Source organism: Rutilus rutilus, assembly GCF_951802725.1.
Source record: "Rutilus rutilus genome assembly, chromosome: 12".
In the NCBI taxonomy this organism is placed as follows: Eukaryota; Metazoa; Chordata; class Actinopteri; order Cypriniformes; family Leuciscidae; genus Rutilus; species Rutilus rutilus.
Window position 1 is genome coordinate 37,897,808 of NC_140217.1, and position 24,858 is coordinate 37,922,665.

At 36.6% G+C, this 24,858-nt stretch overlaps 1 protein-coding gene across 4 annotated transcripts in view; it reads right to left on the reverse strand.

The window, feature by feature from the left end:
* The window catches only part of cacna2d2a (calcium channel, voltage-dependent, alpha 2/delta subunit 2a), a 212,215-nt gene that overhangs the window by 89,386 nt on the left and 97,971 nt on the right, over nt 1-24,858 (reverse strand). The window lies entirely within an intron of this gene.

Below are 24,858 nucleotides of genomic sequence, written 5' to 3' on the forward strand. Positions count from 1 at the left end.
TCAGATTTCATCAAAAATATCTTAATTTGTGTTCCGAAGATGAACGAAGGTCTTACGGGGTTGGAACAACATGAGGGTGAGTAATTACTGACAGAATTTTCATTTTTGGGTGAACTAACCATTTAAGGTGTCAATAAAGGGATGTTAAAAGTTGCATCTGGGTTAATTTGTAAACATCACTGAAAATGTAGTTGTTCATGTAGGTTATCAAGGTATTCATAAAGACAAATATGATTAGTATGCACTACAGAATAGTATGTTAGTATGCTATTCCAAAATAGCATCTCCTTCTATCTCTCTCTTGTTCTTTATCTCCATGCCAGTTCTATTCCCGTCTCTCTCCGCAGTGCCAATCCAAACAAACCAGACGCCAACAGCACAGTGACAACAACAGCGTCTGAGCTGGTCACAAGACAGCGGTCAAAAACGCTGACAAATCTACACAACCCAGCAACTCACACACACACTCTCACAGCAGAGTTCTCCCGGGACACTGTCGGGAGCGGGAGCTCAACAGATAGAGACAGAAATAGAGCGAGAGAAAGTTCCATTCCTTGAAATCAAAAAGCCAGTCAGTCGTGAGCGATGACCTCCCGCCCTCCCGAAATCTCTCTTCTGGGCCCTCTGGGTCTAAAGCTTCCTTCCCCAAGAATCCCAAATGCACAACACACTCATCGTCAACGTCATTCCATAAAAACAGGTGCCATGTCTTTTTAAAAGAGGTGATATGAAGATTAGGTACATGTGCATACATATACATATACATACAAATACATATATATACATATATATGTACATATATCTATATACATTTACTTAGATCCAGACTGGAGAAAAACAAATTCATTGTATAACTCCATTATGACAGGCCAAAAATCTGCATGAAAATAAGACACGGAAAAAATATTAAAATATTTTAAAATACAAAAAAAGGTACTGAATATATTCTGACATGTTTAGACAAATGTTTATAACAACACAATGTTGAGTTTATTATTCAAACATTTTAATAAGCCACACATTTTGTAGGATGACCCTCTAGCTGTGCAAAGGTCACACGCTCTCTGAGGGGTTTAAAGGAGGGATACAGACGACAGAGAAAGAGAAGGACGAGGGGGGAGAGAAAAAGACAAAGAGACGGAGCAATAAGAGCTGAAGCGAGAGAAGAGGAGCGAGCGATGGAGAAGAGAGGAGAGGATGGGCAGCCGTGGACTATTAATAGAAGTTCTCTGCAAAGACAATCCCTCTGGCGGAGTGTGGGCGTCTCTAGTGAGCCAGTGGGCTGCAGTGTGTGTGTGTGTGTGAACTGTAAACATGTGAACTGTGATCTTACAGTAGCAGTAGCAGCTCAGCACAAGATGTCCACCTTCACACACCTGTGCTCAACACACTAAACACACCTGTCACAGACACCAAACACTAATAAACTGTTTGTTTTTGTTCCCTCACCCAACCCAGTATTATATAACATTATTTATATAGAAATATTGGTATTTTTGACAACAGTACAACTGAAAAATGTATATATTTATATATATACAGACCTGAGATAAACAGACCAGTCATGGCATTTATTATAAAGCTAAAATAAAAAATCCCCCTCAATATCCACACCAAAAATCGAATCCATCCTGAAATCATTCCTCATGTGGGACTTGATTCTAAATTAGATGAAATTTCCAAAAATAAGTGACAAAAATGAGTCAGCAGAATATGAATGAGGAATCACTCATATTTATGCGTACAGTATGTTTTCCCGGGACACACGAGTCCACGGGTCCCTCAGGCTCCGGGACCCATCTGTTATGACAGGTCTGTTTCTCATCTGCACTCTGTTTCAACTCACTCCATCCTGGTAGAAGCTTTAGAATAAACACACATTCATAGAGATGGCTTTTTACATTTTGTTCTGGCATCTAATAGGAAAAACTAAATCAAACTTTCATTCAGTATAGTGTTAAACAAAAGACTACATGAACGGATGATGCTAGTTTAGAAAATAACAAATCAATTCCAATGTGTTACGGCCTACAAAGAGTGCCTCCATTTTACTCATTTAAATAATGGCACAAAATGAAATGGTGACAAAAAGAATTGTGTTGCATCAACTCATTTTAATTAACTGAACATGCAGCAAATGCATTTTTCAGTGTGTGCATTTGTCCTGCCAAAGTGCTTGTAGCTTGGCTGAGTGCAAGTTAGGTTTGGGCCGATAGACAATACCATCGTGACAGACATCACAATGTTGAGCCGGCATCGCGATACACACACAACCCCCCCATTAATACAAAATTGTTTTGCTATAAATTATATGTGTTTAGATGTCTGAAACCTAAAATAAACATTATGTGGTTAAAAACACTGAATAGTTGTGATATATGACAAGCGCTGAGTGCGTACGTCTTTGACTCAGCGCCAGCCATAGCGCAAAAGCACAGTTTGAATCACGTCACTGTACATTGGCTCCTTAGTGGTCAGAGCCTGCCAAAATCGAAATTGCTGACGAGATGTAGAGGAAAATATCTAGTGGGAAATTAGAAAGTTACGTGATATCCCCCCCCCCCCCCCCCCTTCATGTTTCGATGTTTCATTGTAGACATCGTCTGATGACAAATTGGTATCATCGCCCAACCCAAGTGCAAGTCCAAAATAAAGTAGAATGACAACAGTCTATAAAACATTTCGACATCATCTCGGTTCAGTCAGTGATTCCAGCCGGGCTACTGGCGGTCAGCTTCTCTGCTGTTGCTATAGAAACAGGCATCTTTGTTCTACAGCCAGAATAATGCTGATTTGTCCTTTGAGGAAGCACTCGCTCCCATTTCACTGTGCTTCACCTTCTTGTCATTTTACTCACTCTCTGATTCGACAGGTGGGTCATACAGATGTACAGATTCACCCTCAGAATGATCTCAGTTGATCCTGTCAGAAACCAAACTTTCTTTTGTTAGAGGTGAAGAGCAGCAGAATACCTTTGCCCAACGTTTGGAAATTAGACATTGTTCTTAGAAATAGCAGCTTGGACTTTCCATTTGCCAGAAGAAAGAAAATCATCCAGGTTCTGAAAACACATCGGGGTGAGCAAATAATGACAGAATTTACTTTCATAAACTGGTCAAAGTTATTTTTTTGTACCAGCAGGGGGAGATCTATTAAGTCAGGAGACACTTATGTTCAGAATAGCATACAATCATACTACTCATACTAATTCTCCTTACTACATTTGCTAAAACTCTATCCCATGACTACATCTTTACTTCAGGAAAAGTCATTATTTTATCAGAGCAGGGTTATTATCGCAGAACTAGAACTATTAACAACATTTCTGTTAATTGCAATAAAGCTGAAATTAAATATGAATATTAGTTAGATTAGTTAAATTAGAAATGTTGCCTTGGCATTAAACTGAAAAAAAGTTACAATTACTCAAATTATTAACTGGAAATAAATAAAAACTAAAACTGAAATAAAACTTACTTAAACATAAATAGCAATCTTTTTTTTAAGAAAAAAAGTAATAAAATGACAAAAGCACATTAGACTAAAATTAACATGAAAACTAAATATATATAAATAAAAGCTCATTCAAAATAGGAATAAACCTATAACAAAATCTACAAAAACTACAAAGAGTTTTTACTACAAAGAGACACATTTTACAAAATGGTACCTCTGCATTAAACCCATCCAAGTTAGTGCACACACACATTAGGAGCAGTGAGTAGTGGAGACACACACACACACACTGACTGCTATTTTCTGAAAATAAATCATTTTTCAAACAGCAAATTGTTCCACATACTATTTTTTTTAAAACATAGTAGGCAGTATGCAGTATATACTACGTAGTGTGCAGAATTTGATTTTGATTTGATTTATTAGACAAAATAATAGTGAAAAATACACTCATTTGTCTAGGACAACACAATAAAGTTTAAACAAAACCATTGTGGTCCTTGATGTAAAGCACATCTTCACTCCTAGAGACAGGTTATCTTGGCACTGCATACTGTTACACTTACAACACTACAATAAGAACACACATTTCCAAAATATACATCACAATTAAACATCCGCCCAAAAACATTAATACAAATGAATCACTAAAACAACTTATCTAATAGCCAACTTTTAACTTTCATACTAAAACTAACCATATTTGACATACAGTTTACATCTAAAGGCAACTTATTCCATTCATGAGCCCCTTATTATTCAAAAGACCTTCGACCGTACATTGTTTTGAAACGACATAATGTAATATCCATTAGACTGACTCTGCCTAGTATTATAACAGTGTTTATCACTTACCCTAGAAAAATACATATTAAAATATGAAGGAGCTCTTTTATTAATTATATTTAATTTAAAGTGCACAACTCTGCTTTCTAGGTAACCACTTAAGATGCTAAAATGGGAAGCATCAACATGTGTAAAACTATTAAAACCTAAAACCAACCTTTTCAATTTATTTTGAGATCTCTGTAACTTAACCAGCCATAAACGGGACAAATCGGACATCCAAGAATACATGCATACTCCAAATGGCATAGCACTAAACATGATGCAAGTATTTTTACATTTTGCTAATCCAAAAAACTAACACATCTGGCAAGAAATGTTGTCTTAGCATTAACCTTCCCTAAAATTTTCATAGCCATACTTGTACCACTTAAATCATTGTCCAAAACACATCCAAGATAATTAACAGTGGTTCTATTTGATATTACACAATCCCCAACCTTGATAGATAAAAAATGTGTATGCTAGTTCTCAAATGCAAACATTGCCACACACAAATGATTTGGCACCTGCAACAAACCACAAATTACAAGCTGTTATATTTCTCAATTAATACCTACTCAGTATCAATTAATACACATCGACTCAAATGAACACATCTTTCAAATACTCCTCATTTCATCATCTCCATCCACATACATTCACACAAGCCTTTCATGACGCTCTCAGACACTTTGACATTTAAATTACAAACGATCTCTGTGTTATCCATGGAGACAGCTTAGAACGGAGCCGTATCTCCTCCAGACACACACTAATTAGTTTATAATTACAGTACACACACACACACACACACACACACAGACGCTGTACGCCATGATCTGATCTTAAAAGTACACATAGCACAGTGGGCAACCAATTTATTTATGGATTCTGATGGATTTCCGAGTGAAGCGGGATATTCACATAGAACAAGAAAAAATGGGTGGGATTTGAATTTGTCTATCACAAATTGATTTAATTTTTTAATTCATATATATATATATATATGAACTTAAATATACGAGCTTGATAAAAATGATTATTCTAGAAGAAAATTTCAGATGGCACTTAGAGGCTTTTGCATCTGAACTCTTCATATATATATATAATAACATACATGATTTGTTTACAAAATCAGGAATATTTTAAGTAAACATGGTCGATTTTGATTTCACACGGAGAGAGAAAGATTAATCTTGGTCATTTTTAAGTTTAAAACGGCTGTCAGGCTCTGTGTTTGTCACACCCACACACACACACACACACACACACACACACACACACACACACACACACACACACACACGCTGACGGATGATCCACAGCAGAGAAATGACACTTGGTACCGAGCAAAAATTATTGGTGGAATATTACTGCGTCTGTGTGTCATAAAATGCCACATTCCTGTCAGAAAAACTCCAATAACGTGTTGTGTTTAATATATCAATACGTTCCATGCTTTACTCTGTCTGACAGACTGCTCGTCCTTAATATCTGTGATTGTTTGAAAAAAAGACAAAACTGGAAAAACCATGTTGGTCCTGGACTGAGAGAGCAGAGTTTGACTTTGAATTACCCACTAACTTACATTTACTTATTAAACATATCACAGTTAAGATGTGAGTGTACTGAAACTACTAAGATTTAACTGTTCAGCCCTCTATCGTGGATCATGCATGATACGACCAAACTCATTTGTTAAGAAAATAAATAGGATCAATTTGAATTTGACATTAAACATGAGAAAGACAGAAAGACAGTGTGCATGAGAGGCCTGAGGGTCCGGCTCCTTATTAGAATATGACCCCAATCCCAGCACTTTTAAACCATTACTGAGTGTTTGAGCAGCGTGCAGATGTTCATTTTATTGCCAATAAACAAATAAACATGGAGATAAAACAGCTGAAATAGTCTGTGCAAATTTGGATGCAGTAAATGGCAATTGCCATGCGAAACGAATCAGTGTGCTGCATGAACACAGTCTCATCTATCTATCTATCTATCTATCTATCTATCTATCTATCTATCTATCTATCTATCTATCTATCTATCTATCTATCTATCTATCTATCTATCTATCTACCTGTCTATCTATCTATCTATCTATCTATCTATCTATCTATCTATCTATCTATCTATCTATCTACCTATCTATCTATCTATCTACCTGTCTATCTATCTATCTATCTGTCTATCTGTCTATATCTATCTGTATATCTATCTGTATATCTATCTGTATATCTATCTATCTATCTATCTATCTATCTATCTATCTATCTGTCTATCTGTCTATATCTATCTGTATATCTATCTGTATATCTATCTGTATATCTATCTGTATATCTATCTGTATATCTATCTGTATATCTATCTATCTATCTATCTATCTATCTATCTATCTATCTATCTATCTATCTATCTATCTATCTATCTATCTATCTATCTATCTATCTATCTATCTATCCATCTATCTACACTTATTGTGCATAGCAAGTTGCATACATCAGATGCATATAAATAAATAAATAATAATAAATAAAAAAGTTTGTATATATATATATATATATATATATATATATATATATACAGTATACACACACACACACACACACACACCATTTCATAATTTCTACAATAACAATAATAATAATGAGTCTTCCTCTTATAATCATAAAGCATTTTTAAAATGATTTATGTTCACTTTTGTATGAAAGGCACTATAGATTTTATCGTTACAAAAATATTATGCAGTTCAATGGAATGGCATTATAATGCATGTCAAAAATACAAATACTGTATCTTTGTGTCATTCTTTATTTAAAACCATATTATTTAAAATCATTATCCTTTTATCTACTGTATCTACTTGCCTTTCTCCTTCATAACCTGTTTTTCTTACACCTTATTCCCTTCTAATTTCTCTCCTTTTGTGGCTTTTCTATTGCCCATCAGATCGGTGGACCTGCAGGCAGCACAATCGCTCTGTGAATATTCCAATCCTCTGATAAGGCCAGGGAATGCTATCCTGTTGCATTGTGGGTAATACGGGTGTATATTGTTCTCTGAAAGGGTTCCATTGAGGAGTCTGTGTCTAGAAGCAGATAAAATCGTAACACGGCGTGGACACACTGCCTGATAACGGCACGATTCAACACACATTTGCAAGTGTGCGCGCGCACACACACACACACACACACACACACACACACACACGCACCTGATCTGTATAAGAGTGTATTAACGAGCAAAGACAAACATCAAAATTCAAAAGAGCCCACACAAGTATCTGATGATATTCTGATTTGTAGATGATTTGTTGATGTAGATCAGTGTAAGTCTGTGGGATTTTTTTTCTAGTTTGATTGTTTGCCAGGCAGAAATCATAAGTCTGATTGCTAAATGTATCATTCATGTAAATAGAACAATAATTAGGGTTATGTGTTTGTTCAAATCACTAACCCTGAATATGAGTCATAGCAATAGTTACAGGTGGCCAGTAGGTCTTACATCAATGTATGTTTAAACTTATGCCACAACACAGTAATCATTACAATATATTTCAATTCTTTATGGAAATTGTATCCAAAAATGTTTTATATGTTAAATAACCATGTTCTAATACCCGAATATTATTCATAACAAATGAATGGTAAGTCTGGCATTAGTGCAAAAACAGCTATCAGTCAAATAACATTGAATGTATATATTTATTAAAAATAAAAAATAAAAAAAACTACAAAATTAATTATTTTTTAACTTAATTATCATCTCAAATACTGACCGTTTCATTAAAAGAAAAAAATGTAATGTAGCCACTTTTAATAACATAATGACATTTCTGATGTTCAAATTGTCCCTTCTTATTTTCCATCGAAATCAATTATTAAAATGATTTTTTAAATTAAATACAATAAAATAAAATAATAATAATAATATTCACAAATATGAACAATTATTAAAATGTATTTAATAGTATATATATATATATATATATATATATATATAATTATTTTTATTTTTTTTTATTTTTTTTTTATTAAATAAAATATTATTTAAAATAATAAAAAGGAAAAAGAAAGTCAGGGTAGCTGACAAGTCTAAACCAGAGAAATTCTGGTAAATATAACATTTCTAATAAGAGAAACAAGGAAAAAAAAGGGAGAAAAAGTTTAAAGCTATTATCTATTCTTTAAAAAAGTCAAATAATTGGCTTAACAGAATCACCCACATACTGGCCCTTGATGCCATCCTTAACAAACAGATCACAATAACAGTAACAGTAGTGATGCATTTCATGCTAAACGGATCTCTCCTCACTATTTCAGAGTGTCTTGTCCTACAATTCCCCCTCTTTCTTTACTTATTTAAAAAAAATGTCTAAATGAGCGCAATTCCCCCGAGAGAGCCAAAGAGCCGCTGGCCCTCTTCAGAGCGGCCCTGAGAGCGGCCAATCAACAATCAGCGGCCGCCGCGATAACCCTGTTATTTCACCACCCCGTAATCATTTCCATCAAACGCAGCGATGTCCATAAAATCTGCAGACAACATCCAAATCAGGCAACCTTTTAGAGAGGATACGCATCGAGTCAAGGACGCTGAGAGACAGAGAGAGAGAGAGAGAGAGAGAGAGAGATGGATGCATGCCAGTCCAGATGTAGTAGATGCACTATAGGCCCATTTAATACACATTCGACCAGACCAACGCATAACCAGATAATCCACGACCCATAGCACACACACCATACTCACTATGCAAATGGCCTGTTAACATTTCCCAGGGATATCATTTGCAATTGAAAAGTGTGATTGTGCTCAAAATGTCTGGCAAAACTGAGGGGACAAAATTGTTTTCTGTCATACAAGTGCAAACATATTCATTCAGCTGCTCGAATGGCTGTCAAAGCAAATGTTCCTTTGACTGCCACCCATTTTTACACCATTTACCAGTGAGAACCAGCTATTACTACTATTAGCTGCCTAAAAATTCATCCAACAGTCCCTAAAAGTTACTCTAAAAGAAGAAATTTCTCAAACCAAACCATCCTCACCAAACACTACTAATAAATCAATCAATATTATGATGGTATCACATGGTAGTACTACGGTTCTTTGATACAGTATATTACAAAGTACTGAAATGTATGGACTACAGTATTTAGTAAAGAATATCCAGAAAACATAGTAGCACATGGTAGGTTTTGTTTGTGAGTGTAGGCTCAAGTTTCTTTTTTTATTACAGATCTACAGGATTTTGTTGGCTGTCGCACAAAAGCACGGTTATAACTTAAAGCATGAGCAATCATACTTTAGAGTGATGCCTGCTTAGCAAGAAGCAAAGAAAACAATCATTTTTTAAAATGATCTAAAACTAAACAACATTCACAAAGAATCACATACCTGAGACTGCAAAATAAGCAATGACAGATAAATGCTGCTTCATTATAAGTCATTTCAGTTTAGTTTTTAGAGTGGCGCAGAAGCAAGCACGATTATTGTGTTATTTGCCTCAGCGTGAACGACAACGGATGACGAACAAAAGAAAAAGAGTGTGTGCTGCATGAAAAACAAGTCCCAAGACTCTATTTTTCCACCTGATAAACAATGTTCTCTTGCAAAAGTAAGCAAGAAAACGCCTCAAGACTTCCTGCTTTTAAGCTGAACTTTCAAACATGCATTAAATTGTAACCGTACTTGAATCAACGCTGCATCGACGGACTAACTAGCTGTGAAATAAACTACTGATTGTTTTCCAAATTACTTTATGCTAAAAGAAGCAGAAGATTACGGCTGATCAACATGTGGTGCTTCACTTTATCTGAACCTGTGAGAATCAAATTTATGGCAAAAAATACTTTAATTCAATGGAAGTGGTAAAAACCTCATCAACAAACTGTGAACGTGTCCATGAGAGAAAGTCTTTGCTATCCTCCCGTTTCTACCGCTTTTTTCACTTCGTCAGTCACACACACACACAGGGACAAAGAGACCTTCATGGGGGTTTAGCGTGTGATGAGATGGGCTGTTGTCTTTTGGAGCGTGGCGAGGTGGATTTGGGGATTCATCGATCTGAATCGCAGCTGTATGGAGGGATCGATGGAGAGGCTTTAGAGACGAGGAGAACCTCAACCCCTGAGACCCGTCTCCTCATTCGGTTGGCATGCGGGGGGTCCAGGGAACTTTCATCCTGTTTATATAGACTGTACAATCATTTACAATTATGTTCACGGCAGATGCTTTATTACTAAAGCAAATCTCCAAAAAGTGCATGAGGTGTAAGTGGCCTTTACTAAAGCTGGTCTCAAGAGATACAAATCAAGTAATAAGGCGAGACCTCAGGCGGCAAGAGGAACGCCAAGACAAGAAATATACAGCAATTTCTTCAATGGTTATTAGTTTCAGAGAACACTCGTCTCATAAAGAAATGCTTTATAAGGGTTTTGAGTTAACTATGGGTGTATCCACACCAGGAAAGTCCGATAGTTCACTTGCTTTGGTCCAGACCAAATACAAATACGTTTGGTACGGTTCGCTTGAACCAAAATTTGTGAACCAAAATTTGTAAACAAAACCACACGTGTGCTAAGGTCGTCCATTCATTGGACAGGAATTCTCCAGCAGGGAAAAGCAGGAAGTGCAAAAACAGGCTCAGTATATGGAGATATTTCGTAATGCAATATTTGTTCTTTTATTCTCTACAAACGCAATATGAAGAAACTAATGAGCATCATATACAATGTCATCTATACGATGATGTAATTAGGATTTTGAGAAGACGACGATGTGCTGCAAGACGGTTCCGGCGGAGAGAACATGCTTTTAAACCATTTAAGCGTGATAAGACAAAAGAGAACGCTCTGTCTGTGAACGTCCTGATGCACACACGACGCGCAGAAAGACGCGCAACAGTATCGCGTGCACAGACAGCGCACCGGAATCGAATTCTTTCGCGCTTGAACGAACAATAACACACACCATTATGCCAAAATGTCCGTTTTGTTAAGTATCCTCACAAATAAAGTCTTAAAGGCGCAGTGCTTTCTGCAATTGGGTCGGATCATGTTCACACCGTAAACGAACCGTACCAGAGTTCGTTTGGAACCGTACCGAGACCACCTCTTCAGCCGGGTCTCGGTTCGGTTGTTTGGTCCGCACCCGAGTGCGATTGCTGTATTCACACCTGCCCAAAAGATCCGCACCAAGGGGGGAAACGAACTTGAGTTCGATTCAATCGAACCAAACAAGGCAGGTGTGAATACACCCCATACGGTACCGTTGGCTGAACGTCTGATGCTAATGGCACACAAAATGGGAAACACCTCAGGAGTTTCGAAGTCGTCGTCTGATTGGTTGAATTCTACAGGATTTCCTGGAGAAGTGTGTGTCACGTTCTGAAACGGTCCTCCTGGAAACAAAGCCGTCGTGATGTCAAACCCCCTCATGGAAAAGGAAACCTGTTGTGTTTTCAACTGTGTAAATGAGCGCTTACCAGGATCAACTTAACGCTGGGTTTTCAAAAGTACGTGGTGCCACTATTGCAGTAAACTTGCACAATGTTCTTGAATGAATCATTTATTAGATGTACGGCGTTCTGTTATTGTAGGGCCATTGTCTTTATATTTTCACGCCCCTAAACATGACACGGAACAAAACGAACTGTGATTGGTTGCTTTACATGTCAGTCTTTTGGCCAATGAAAGCTGCGATGGAGTCCAGACCTTCTGCCGTCAGTCTGGAAGTCTGGCTACGCAAAACTAGGCCGGAAGAACAATTTTAAATTGATTTTAAATTTAATGTGAGTTTGAATATCATTTTGCGTGACCTTTATAGCCATACTGAAAGAGACATGTGTTTTCTCTATGTATCGCTGCTTGGTTTGGCAATCTTATATTGACAAATAGGAATAAGATGAATAGCCTTGTAATGGTGGCAGGAAAAGTCATAGGAGTAAATCAAATCCAGTCTACTGACATTTATCATAGACAGGTTTTAAGTAATTTAGATCACCCATTATATAAAGAATTTCAACTGTTGCCTTCTGGGTGTTGTTTAATAGTGCCGGGTGGAAGAAAAAAAAACAATTTACGTTTTTTTTTGTGGCTGTGGTTTAATTAACTTTTCATAGATAGTTTACTTTCATATGAACTATGATTTATGCAATGTGGATTATATATTGTTTGTGTATTATGTATTGTCTGTAGGTCTGTTACCTTCTGCTGCAAAACTAGTTTCAAGGGGGACAATAAAAGTAAAGCAAACAAAGGGATAAGTCACCTCAGATCTTGAAAATAACTGTGAACTCAATGTGAATAAACAAGTGTATTCTATGACAAGGATTGTTGCCGTCACAATGGTGTAATATGTATGAATTTGATAACGTACTTCTGCATTTTGCTGCGAGTGCAGTGCGCTTGCAGGGAGATTCGGCCCACACGCTCTTCTGATTGGCTGTGATTTTTTATTGATTTTGACACATTGCATCTGGTGTAGACAGACAAATTGCTTATTGCATTGCATCTGGTTAGGACACTGTGTCAAGTCACACTTAAAAATGTCTGGATGTCATTGCATTAGACAGCATACTGTGTTGAAGAAAAGCAGGAAGGCACACATTATTCAAGCTAAATATTTCACAATGAAGAAGTTAGGTATGAAATGATCAAATTGTTCTAGTGTTGAAAATTAAGACAGACATATGTCCATTAGAGGAACCACTAAACATGATTCACTAAACCTTCAAAAAAAAAAAAAAAAGCTCACATTAGGAGATTTTCATACATCCACTAAAAATCACCAAACCACCAGCTGATTTACAGACATCACGCAAAAATGAAGAAATGTGAAGTCAATGAAGAGAAAAGATCCTGAAGCAACAGATACTGATACTATTTTGTCATCTAATGCAAGCTTGGGCCACTGCAGAAGAGTTTCTGAAGAACTATAGAATAAAAAGTTCATTGTGGGTCTTCAAAAAGGTTCTTTCGGGGTTCAAATTGCCTGTAGTTGCAAGAATGCAGATAGGACAAGTGAAGAAAACCGAGTTAGGACTGAAAGCATGCCGTGCAGGTAACAACTCAGCTTCTCTCTTTCTTTCTCTTTGACCTTTCCATTTCTCTGTGACTTTCATATGATCTAGCCGTTTGTAGCATGCAGAAGTGTGATGGCTCCCGGAGAGAAGTGCTGGAATATTGAGTAAAGACGAGGTTTGCAGGAGTGCAGAGGAGGCTGAGAGCTAAAGCAGTCTGAGTGTTTCTACCTAGAGGAGAGACACTCCAGTAAATTACAGAGACGACTCCAATCAGGATGCTAAAATTACAAAAGCTGAAGGGTCACCAAGGCAACCACAGGAGGTAGCGTGTGCTGGACTCGAAGTACGGGATGAGATTAAGAAACACTGCATCATGAAAAAAGCCTCTAATATCTCTCAGGCTTTTTGCAAACAGCTCATAATTGTATTCTACTTATTTTAGCAGTATGCAGAAGGCTATGTACTGTACACTGTGCCCAGATTTTCTAGATGACCATCAACAGTGTGCAAAATACTGTAATGCAATGATTTTAATTTTATTAAAATATCTCTTCATATTATCTGCCAACATTTAAAAATAAATATATATGTATATATATATATATATATATATATATATATATATACACACACACACAGAATCTATATATTTTAAACAAATAAATAAAAGTACAGTATATATAATATAAACTAAATATATAATATAATAATAATATTTAGTATATACTATACATAAACTAAATTAAATAAATACGTAAGTAAATATATATAACATACTTTACATCTTCATTTTATTTCCAAACATTTTTTAATAAATGATATAAACATAAATAAATAAAAAATATAATATATAAACTAAATATATAATATAATAACAATATTTAGAATATAATAAACATAAATAAAATAAAATAAAATAAATACATAATATTTTTCAAAATAAAGTACACACATTTAAATAAATGTAAAATAAATAAATAAATAAACAAATAAATGGGATGCAAGGGCATGGAACAAGGGCATGGGACAACATGCTAATGTTTAAAAATTTTGCATGGTAGTATTTTATTCCAAACATTTTTGTCATTTCTTGGCATATTTTCCCAAAGTGCTCCGCTCCCCGTACTGTCCATCTCGCTGACCACTAATGGCATGGATCGGTACTACAGTCGGTGCCAGCATTGCCCTGCAGCCAAGCAGCTCAGCTCTGCCACAATAAAAACAGTGTTTGAGATAATTGGCTCTTCAAAGTGGAACGAAAGAGCTGCTCTCTCTCCCGTCCCCTCTAAGTGGCTGGGGCCCATTAGCCATTGAATACATTACCACACATAGAGGGCCATCTTTAAGACCTTTAATCAAGCTAAAAGTAGAAATGTATAAGACCAACCTCCATTCTGGACTTATTCCATTTATATGTCCTTGAGCTGGGATTTTGCTCTTGCTGCCATATTTTCTTCTTCTTTTATTATGCTGTTTATTTATTTGCTGTCAGCTTGATACTCTAGTTAAACACGATGCTAAATGGTGTTTTTAGAATTGCCTTCATAAGCATTCGGAGAAGTTGTCACCAATAAGTTTGTCAACTTCAATTTTAAAAAGACAAACAGTTTTTACATTGTATGATAAATCTCTTAAAGGGATAGTCACCTAAAATCCAGTGATGGCCCACCCTCATGTTGGTCCAACTTTCTTTCTTCAGTGGATTTTACAATTAAAGGGCTTTCAAGCTTCAAAAAGGACTTGAAAGCACCATAAAATAAAATAATCCATTATATAGTCTTCTGAATACAAGCTTCGTGTGAAAAAACAGATCAAAACAAGAGACCTAGCCATGTCCGGTTAGCCATGAACAAATCATTCTTTTGAGTCAAATCTTTCCAATGAATCAGTTAATCCAAACTGGTCTGAATGATTTGTTCGTGAACCAGATTCGGTTCTCTAATTCAACTGTTACTCAGTGATTTGGTTGCAGCTCACTGGAAAAGATTATCGGTAAATAATAACCTAAATTGTGTTCTGTTTTTCACACAAATCGATCATACGACATGAAATTTGAAATTTGCTCAAGTTTTGTAGAATACATACTTTTCCATTGCATTTGTGTCCTTTTGGGAGCTCAGGGCCCTATTTTAATGATCTAAGCGCATGGTCTAAAACACAGGGCGCAAGTTCACTTAGGGCGTCCGAATCCACGTTTGCTAGTTCAACGACGGGAAAAATGGTCGGCGGTCCCGGCGCATGGTCTAAAAGGGTTGTCCCTATTCTCTTAATGAGTAATGGGTGTGTTTTGGGATTTACGTGCGTTAAACCAATCAGAGTCTCATCTCCCATTCCCTTTAAATGCCAGTTGCGCTCGCACCATGGCGGATTCGCTATTTACATGACGGAATTCGATAGTGGAAAGACCAAACGCGTCTCCGGAGCGCAAACGGATCTGCTCGTGCGCGAGGTAAAAGTGCGCAAGCAGAACATCTACGGGACAGGCCGGATCCACCATATCTTTATGTGCACAATAATAATCTTTTACATTGTAATCCTTTTATTTTAAATATTTGACATGTTTGTGTGCTGCTGTGCGTCCCTGTGTGTAGAGTGTACGCGCGTGAGGACCCGCCTTTGGGCGCACATTATTAACGCGCTCTTTAAATAAATAATAATATTGCGATGACTTTAGACCAGGTTTCAGTTGGTCAATGGCTCAGTCTATTTCTGTTGCCTCAAAACAGCAACGCGCCAACAATGCGCCAGAACACACCTCGTTTTCAGACAAGCAAGCCCATTGGCGCACAAATGGGCACAAATCCATTTGCTATTTAAACAACGTGGCGCAGGACGTGAAAATGATAACTGCGTCGGGCTGAAACTAGCAAAAAACACTTGCGTCGTGCTTGGCGCTGCATTGTGCCGGGTGTAAGATAGGGAGGACATGTGCACTAAATGTGTGGATAACAGTGACCAGCACAATCCATAAACTGACAACGTGAAGCTAACTAAATAATGACAGAATTGACATTTTTAGCTGAACTATTCCTCAAAAGTTTAGAGCACCTTTTCACAGACCTTACATCTAAGAAACATCTGCTTCTGAGTGTAAAATGAGGAGGTTGAGGGCTGTAGGAGCCTGTGAACTCTTTGCCAGGCTTTATAGCCGCAGGTTGAGCTTCTGGAGGCATGAAGCATATCCACAGGAGAGATAATGGAACATACAACCTGCGTTACTGACCTCCAGAGGAAAGAGAGTCGGGAAAAGAAAGTGACAGAAGGGCACGAAACCCAAGAGAGTGAGAACTGCTCCCCGCGGGCGTCTAATGTTACTGATTATCTATGGCTCTCGAACACATTGTGTTGTGTGTATGACTCTGATGGGAATGGAATACTAGCATACTGTGCACTACATACTATTAGTTGTTTTTTTTCACAAACAAGTGAAAAACATTTAATATTAGAGGTGGGTGATATGACCAAAATCTTATATCACAATATGAGTTATTTTATTTCACGATATACATACATACTGTACATATATCACAATATAGTTATTTTTGGTTTAAATACGGTTTTTATGACATCTAAATTGTTGATACCATTGAAATACCACAATTCTTGTCCTATATTGTAAAAAGTACATATACTGTATAGAGTACAAATATCAACATATATTGTATAATGTCTTCACTGTATAAATTAAACATACATTTATTCTCATTAAAGTTACAAAAGTGATTCAGTCATGACAGTGAGAGATTTTCTCTCTTTTGTTGTTTGATTAACATTAATGACACACGGCAGTAGGTTTATTAGGCTGCTGTCACTTTAAGACCGAATCTACGGATCCAACGTTTTCAACTGTTTACATTCACTTAAGACATAAATGACTGTTTATGAGGCTACTTGTAAAGACAGGCATTTTGACTCATAAATATGTGTATTTAACTGTTAAAGCCCAATTATAGGTGACAAAAAGCTCTCAGTTCAGTTCTCACGCGCTTTATGAGCAACGGCTTCATGTGTGTGCGTCTCTCTCAGAGTCTCTCAGACACTACGCGCATATAGCGAAATTAGTTTGTCTTTCGCTGCTTACTGAGCTTAAACTGTTTGAGTTTAATTATTTGTAAACCACAATGCTTAAAAACGCATGCATATACTGTAAGCTTTCGTGAGCGTAACCACAATGGAGACGATAGTCCAAAATTTCTACCGGTTGACAAATTTCTACCAGCTAATCGCGTCTACCGGTACATCGCCCACCCCTATTTCGAATAGCAGTACACTACACTGCTGTCACATGACCTCACCATAATGTTTAATTCAGGAAGTTAGAAACCACATAGCAAACACACTTAAACTAACATTTCTTTAAAATGTCATATGTACAGTACATATTGTAACCAAATTTCTGATTTAACAGACCGCATCTGAGGCGACTTCACATCCCGAAACATTAACCTAAAGTCAGAATATTTTTAAACACATGCAGGGGAAAATTTCCCGAATGCAATGTCAAAAAGAAGTGCTTGAAAATAATGCAACCTTCTTGTTTTATGATGAAAGGCTTGATTGATTACAGAATGATGATTATGGCAAATGGCCTGGAAGATGGCTGTGTCTCTCTCACCATAGTAACCCATCTGTAGAGTGCCTCTCCTCTCTCCCCTAATGGCACAGCTATTAGCACTAATGCATTTCAAACATACTGCTGACACACTGGATGGAAAGTGCACATCTTTCCCCTCTCACTGCTGTCTTACGCAGCGCTATCCTTTCCTTACAACACCCCTTCAAACACATCTAATCTAGCAGCTTCCTCGCAGCTCTTTACCTTCAGACCGACAGCTACAAGTACAGGAACATACGCTGATAAGCGCAGCTAACGTTAGCGGAAACAGATATGGATGAAACCATCGTAATGCATTCAGTGATAATGAATAGAGCTGTAATTGTAGTGATGGTATGATTGTAGCCACATTAATGGGTTGTGCGACATTGAAAATAGTTATTACGTTAGCGCTAAGCGCAGCAAAAACAAATGTAGCTATTATCATAACAGCATGCTGGGGAGCGCTATTAGAAAGAGCAGCTACAGCGTGAGATTGCAGCAGACCCGGCTTTATGTTTATGTGCATTTACTTCATATCTATTGGAAATATGCATCAAGTGGTACTGGTCAAATTCTTAAACAAATGATTCAAATCTTGAGTCTATAAATCAAATCTTTTAAGATGAATCATTTAGTAGTTTCAATTCTAGATTAGTTTGACGAATCATTATCTGAATGAACATGTACTAGTGTAGACTTCAACCTGAATGCACACAGACTCATGGGGACTCGTGTCCTAAATTGAGGTCCCCATGGGTACACAAGCTTATAAATCATTCAGAATGAGTTTTTTTTGAAAATGTAAAAATGCAGAAAGTTGTGTGTGATGGGTAGGTTTAGGGGTCGGGTTAGTGTAAGGGGACAGAATATACAGTTTGGACAGTATAAAAACCATTACGTCTATGGAGAGTCCCCACAAAGATAGCGAACCACACTTCTAGTGTGTGTGTGTGTGTGTGTGTGTGTGTGTGTGTGTGTATCTGTGTGACACACATGACTCGTGCGCACAGAAAGCCACTTCAGACAGCGCTTGAACGGACAAATACACACAAAACTATGCTAAAATGCCCGCTTTGTTGAGTATTCTCGCAAGCGCAGTTAAATTAGTTAAATGAAGTCTTAAAAGAACGTAAAGAGTTGAGTTGAGTGAATCAGATCCATCTGTGTCATGTGCATCAGCTCTTAAAGTGACAGCAGCCTAATAAACCTGCTGCTGTTTGTCATTAAGGATAATCAAAGAACAAAAGAAAAAGAGAAAATCCCACGCTCCACTTGACTGAATAACTTTAATAGATACTGAATAACTTTAATAAGGATTAACTGTTATTTAATTTAGAATTAATGCAGTGAAGACTGTGAAGTGTTTGATAACTTTATTCAATTTCTGTTCATGTCCTACCTGTTCGACCTACTAAAGCACTGCTTACAAGGTTGCATGAGTCAAAAACAACAAAAACAATAACTTTTTGTGCGCTTTGACAGGGCAACTACGAACCTGAACTGGTCTGACTGGGCCAGTAGAAAAAAAATGAAGCCCTGATATATTGAAGGGCAGGTAAATGTCACATTTATAATAATGGGTTTATGTGAAGATTGTTTTAAGTTCACTTGAATTAAAAGTTGTTATATTTTTTAAAGCCTAATAAATGTTAAAATTGATAGCTTTTATTCATACTGTAATACTGAATAGCTATAATTTAATGTATTTAACATTTATTTTGGGGTGGGGAGGAAGTATATCTATCTATCTATATGCACCCTCCCCAATTGAAAATATACATAAAAAATATTAATGCACAAATCTAATATTAATTGTATTATGTGCATGTGCATATACACTGTATATATACACATTTTCTGTATGAGACATAGTAGTGCAGATGCCTTAGCAAAAATCATTATATCACTGATAAAACCAGAGCAACCTGGTAAATACATAAACATTCTGAATCAATTGGATTTATATTGTTGAGACCCATGCAGATATACAAGACAAGTACATGTTTTCATCACGTCCAGATCTAGATCTGACACAATCCTTGTTTATTCTTCTCAACAGTGCCTCGTCAACCGTATTAAATATGGTATTACAATACCCAGTGAAAGCAGCACCAGTGTAGCGAGTCGAGGGAGATGTAGTCTTTTCGTAGTCGTTGTGCTGCCTGCACCAGTTTAAACCAGACAATCGCATTAATCAGCCAAGAAATGGCTCTCAAACCAATTGTGACAGAGAGGCTGGCCTAAACGACCTTGAGAAATAAGACGCAATAAAAGAATTTAACGACTATTTCACACACTATTGCATTCAGATGGATTTAAAAGGCCCGCATGCCACGACTAGCGCCGCTGTTATTACAAGGCGAGCCGGGAGAGCTCGATACTGTGGTCAAACATGACAACTGCTGCATTCACACAGCTCATTCACTACTGTGGCTGGACAAACAAATATAACATGTCAAACACTATATATTATATGATCTGGAATCATGAGATCCTAACACAAGAATCTTGATGATTCACATCATGACATTATGTCGACAAGGACAGTCAGGTCAAGCTGGTTATGCAGCACCTTATGAACTTAAATAAATTATAAATGTTTAAACTTTCAGAAATATGCTTCTAAAAAATAATCTAATTAATAATATAATATATAAAATGTATGTATTATAAATTCATAAAAAATTATATATATATATATATATATATATATATATATGTGTGTGTATTAAGTAAATTAAGTAAAATTTAAATATATATTTTAATTATTTGTAAATGTTATATATATATATATACACAACATTTACAAATAATTAAAATATATATGTTCATTTTACTTAATTTATCCACTAATACTGATGTTTGTGCTGTTAATTTCCCTCCTAAATTATGGCACTTCCTGGATGATGATGTCATTAGGAACTGGCTTTTTATTTTTATTTAAAGGGATATTAAAACATAATTTAAAGTGCTACTGATTACACTAGAAGTCTATTAATATTGACCAAAAAAAAAAAAAAAGGAAATCCTCAAGAAAACATGTTTAATTTGAAACATTTTGATTAAAGGAAAAAATTAAATAGGAAGGAATATTTCTTAACATATTTTCATTTAAACTAATACGATTTGAATCTTTAACATGTTATCCAGCATATTAATGCATGTATACGTAAAAATGTACAGCATAACAGGACAGACCCGGTCAATGACTGACGTCTTTGTGTGTAAAGCGTCTCGTTGTGTTTTTCACGTCACTGCTGTGTGAGGACAGACGTGTGCAGGACTCTCTGAACAGATGAGGTGTGTGGTTATCTATCATGCCTGTCATGGTAATTAAGTGTGTATGGCAGCTGCGATGTCTGGCCATCAGGGAAAGCGCGCGGGGCAAAGTAATGGTGACTCGAGCAATGAAGTACGAGCTGCCTCGCCGGTCGCTACGGCAACAGCAGCAACGGTATTCTGGGAATCTGGGCCGATGATGTCACCTCTGTTAGCACAAAGCACAGATGGACTGAGGCAGGTACTGAACAAGAGCTTCGCAAACACTCGCATGGCCAGGTGTTCTCGTTCCCACGGTTGGCCATGCATGCAGAAACACACACGTGGTCGGCGTTTATGGGAATACACTTAAGCAAACAGACGTGCGGTGATGCGTCTGCGGGTTTGTGTACGCACGGGACATTTCGTCAACGCAAGCGGCCTGACCTTCTGTGACCTCTGCATGAAGAGAGTTACTGACTGACGAAAGAGGGCGAGCTTTGTTACAAGCTTTGTTTATTGGCAAGAGAGCAAATGTATGCATATCATATCATATCATATTTCTTATCATATCCGTTAGTTCGTTTCAAGCAATTTGGAAACTACCCAGTAATTAAACTACAGTCAATCCTCTTAAACACTACAAACTACTATCACACTGAAAATATTGAATGAAGCAAAATCTTTTTAAAACGATCTCAAAATGTGATTTTGAGGTCACATGATCAGCCAAATACTTTATCTCAGTGATAAATAACAATTTTAACTTGCATTTTTATATTTTAACTGCAGATGTCGCTAGTGCGAATCCTATAATGTACGTTTAAATTAGGGTTGTTATTGTTAACTAATACCATTAACTCTTTCCCTACCAGCGTTTTTCCCAGCCAGATCCAGCATTTTTGATCATTTTCACAAAACTTTCATGGACCCCAGAATATTTTGTTGTATGCATTTCTGAACACGTGATATATAAAAAGGAAAAAACAGACGTTTATTCTAGCTTTATGCAGTCTTTATGCACTTGAATGTGGGTAAGTTTAATTAAAAAAACAACATTTTGAGCAAAAGGCTAAGAAAATATCGTTTTTGTCAAAGACTACTTCCAGATCGGATTCAGAATGATGATCAAAACACAGATGGAGAGGATCGAGTCCATCAACATCCCCGAAGCTTCAGTCCTATAGCTCGTCCTGGGTCGGCATTTCATTCAGTAACATTAGGCAGTTTTGATTTATATGCTGTTTAATGTTGATGATCGCGTTATTTTTCATAAGCATCTGCTTACATATGATAGCACTTGTTTCTGCTTTTCTTCGCAAGTCTTTTGATCAGGAGATTCTGTACTCGTTCAGAAGATGCGTAATAGCGCCCCCTACCGTATAACAGTGAACGCGCGGAAAGCCGAAAAAAGCCGTCAATGGCGGGAAAAGAGTTGTGGAAACAATTGTTTTCGTTGAAGCTGAAATCAAATTAAATATAAATTTTAGGTGAAAAACATACACTTGTTAAACTCAAAAATATAAGTAAACAAATATTATTGATTATTATTATTAATAACATGTGTTGCCTTGGCAATAAACTGAAATAAAATAAGTACTAAAATGACTAAAACTGAAATAAACAAATTAAAGCTAAATATAAACATGAAAAAACTAAACAGATAGCAAAATTACTAAAATTAATATAAATTTTAAAAATATATATAAAAATTTTAATTACAGCTAATTTAAAATATGAATAAATGCTATAATAGTATTTAAATAATCCTAAAATACTGTAACACTGCTTTAAATTGAATACATTTACACTAATACTATTAATAAAATTAAGAACAAATTAGTGCCTAACAGAGTGAAAAACATGTTAATTAACTAAATATTTTTTTAAAGAAATAAAAAATCTGTGAATAATTTATCTGAACCGTCCATGCTAGCCTTTGACTAGCAATAGCTAGTAGCAAATCATCGTTAGTAGTGTACATTAATATGTGTGTGTAGCTAAACTACTTCAAACTAGCTTCTCCAACACTATTCATAAGCCTGTTCCCCTTTTGCATATGATCTGCGTGCCTCTTTTTCTCGCCGTCTCTCATATTTACTCTGGGACTCGTACGTTTTTGCGCTCCTAATGTGCTAAAGAGCATGTGAGGCTAATCTAATTACAGCGTCGCTCCAAAAGAGAGAGTGAAACTGCTACGAATCTAAAATCGACAAACGGAGAGACCCCTCACCGTATCCCAGCATCCTCGACGCCCCTCCTCTCGCTCTTGTCACTCCCGTGAAGACGGTGAATTGGTTTGGCCCCTACAGTGCTTCATTACCTGGCCTAATTATAAAGGCAAATGAAATCAGCCCCGCAATACATTATTAATGTCCGCACGCCATTAGGATTCAATTGCAGTATTTGCAACAATATGATATTTTCAAACTGTTTTCACGCCTGATTAGAAACGAGGACAGATAAGAGGGAGGTGTGAGAGGAAAGAGAGAGATAGTGAAAGAGGAAGGTGAGTGGGGCGGGAGAAAGGGGAGAGAGTGATGATAAACAGAGAGAGAGAGAAAGAGAAGCTATAAGGCGTCGAAAGCGAAAGCGGCACAAATAATTATAAAAATAAATAAAGGAATGACATATAGATAGAAAATTTGTGTCTCAGTACTAATGTTTATCATTCAAAAACAACTGCAAACCTAAATGTGTTTGTGCTAGATTCATCTTCCCATGCACAAATGAGATCTCATTAATATCTCAATCTTGTCTCCAAGCAATGAGCAATCAGATTAAATATAAACTTTTGCTTAAAGTCAGAAACATGCTTTGCTACAGCATGCAAATGTATAACCCGTCGCACTACTTAACAAGTTAGCAACATTATTGCCGATTACAAACCTCAAGATACTAAAGTCTAAATCTCAATATGAGCTCAAATATTTCACCATGAAATCAAAATTGACTGATGATGTGTTTACTGGCATGAGGGCGGGACAACCGGTCACTCACATTAGATCCACCAATAACAAACCACAACCATCTAACCATCCAATCAAATCCCAATGGACAAAATCAAGTCCCGCCCTACATCTTTTCTTCTTCAATCTTGAAAAGCCATTTGACTCAGATATACGTCACAACAGGGACATCTTCAATTTCATCTAAATTCACCCTCTGGAATGATCTGATCTGCTCTCCACATTCATTCTCTAGCTCTATACTCTGACTGTATGACAACTGTTGACTCATTGGAGTCTATTTTCCTTTCTCCAAATACATTTTAGGAGAAATAGGACAAAGTTACTTAAGTGACTCTTAACTCAGTCCCTGGAGCTATGAAAGACCATGAACACTTGGCATTCGGAAATAACCAGAACATGTCCACTCATTTTCAATAACAGTATTAAGGCCCATTTACATCAATAATGATAACTATAAAAATAACTATAACTGCATTAGCGTCCACAGTAACTGAAGATCCCGTTCTGTTTATTAGAAATGAGCTGCAGTTTTGTAGCCTGTCGCTTTAATGTTTGCCATCTTTAAAGTTGGGTGGATTCTGATTGGCTGTCAATGCTTTTATCATTCATCACCAGGTAAAAAAAAAAAAAAAAAAAAAACCTTTCAAAAGTGATTCCATCGATATATCAATCCTTATTATCGTTATAGTTGTGTTGTGGACTCTCAATTATTAAAACTTTAC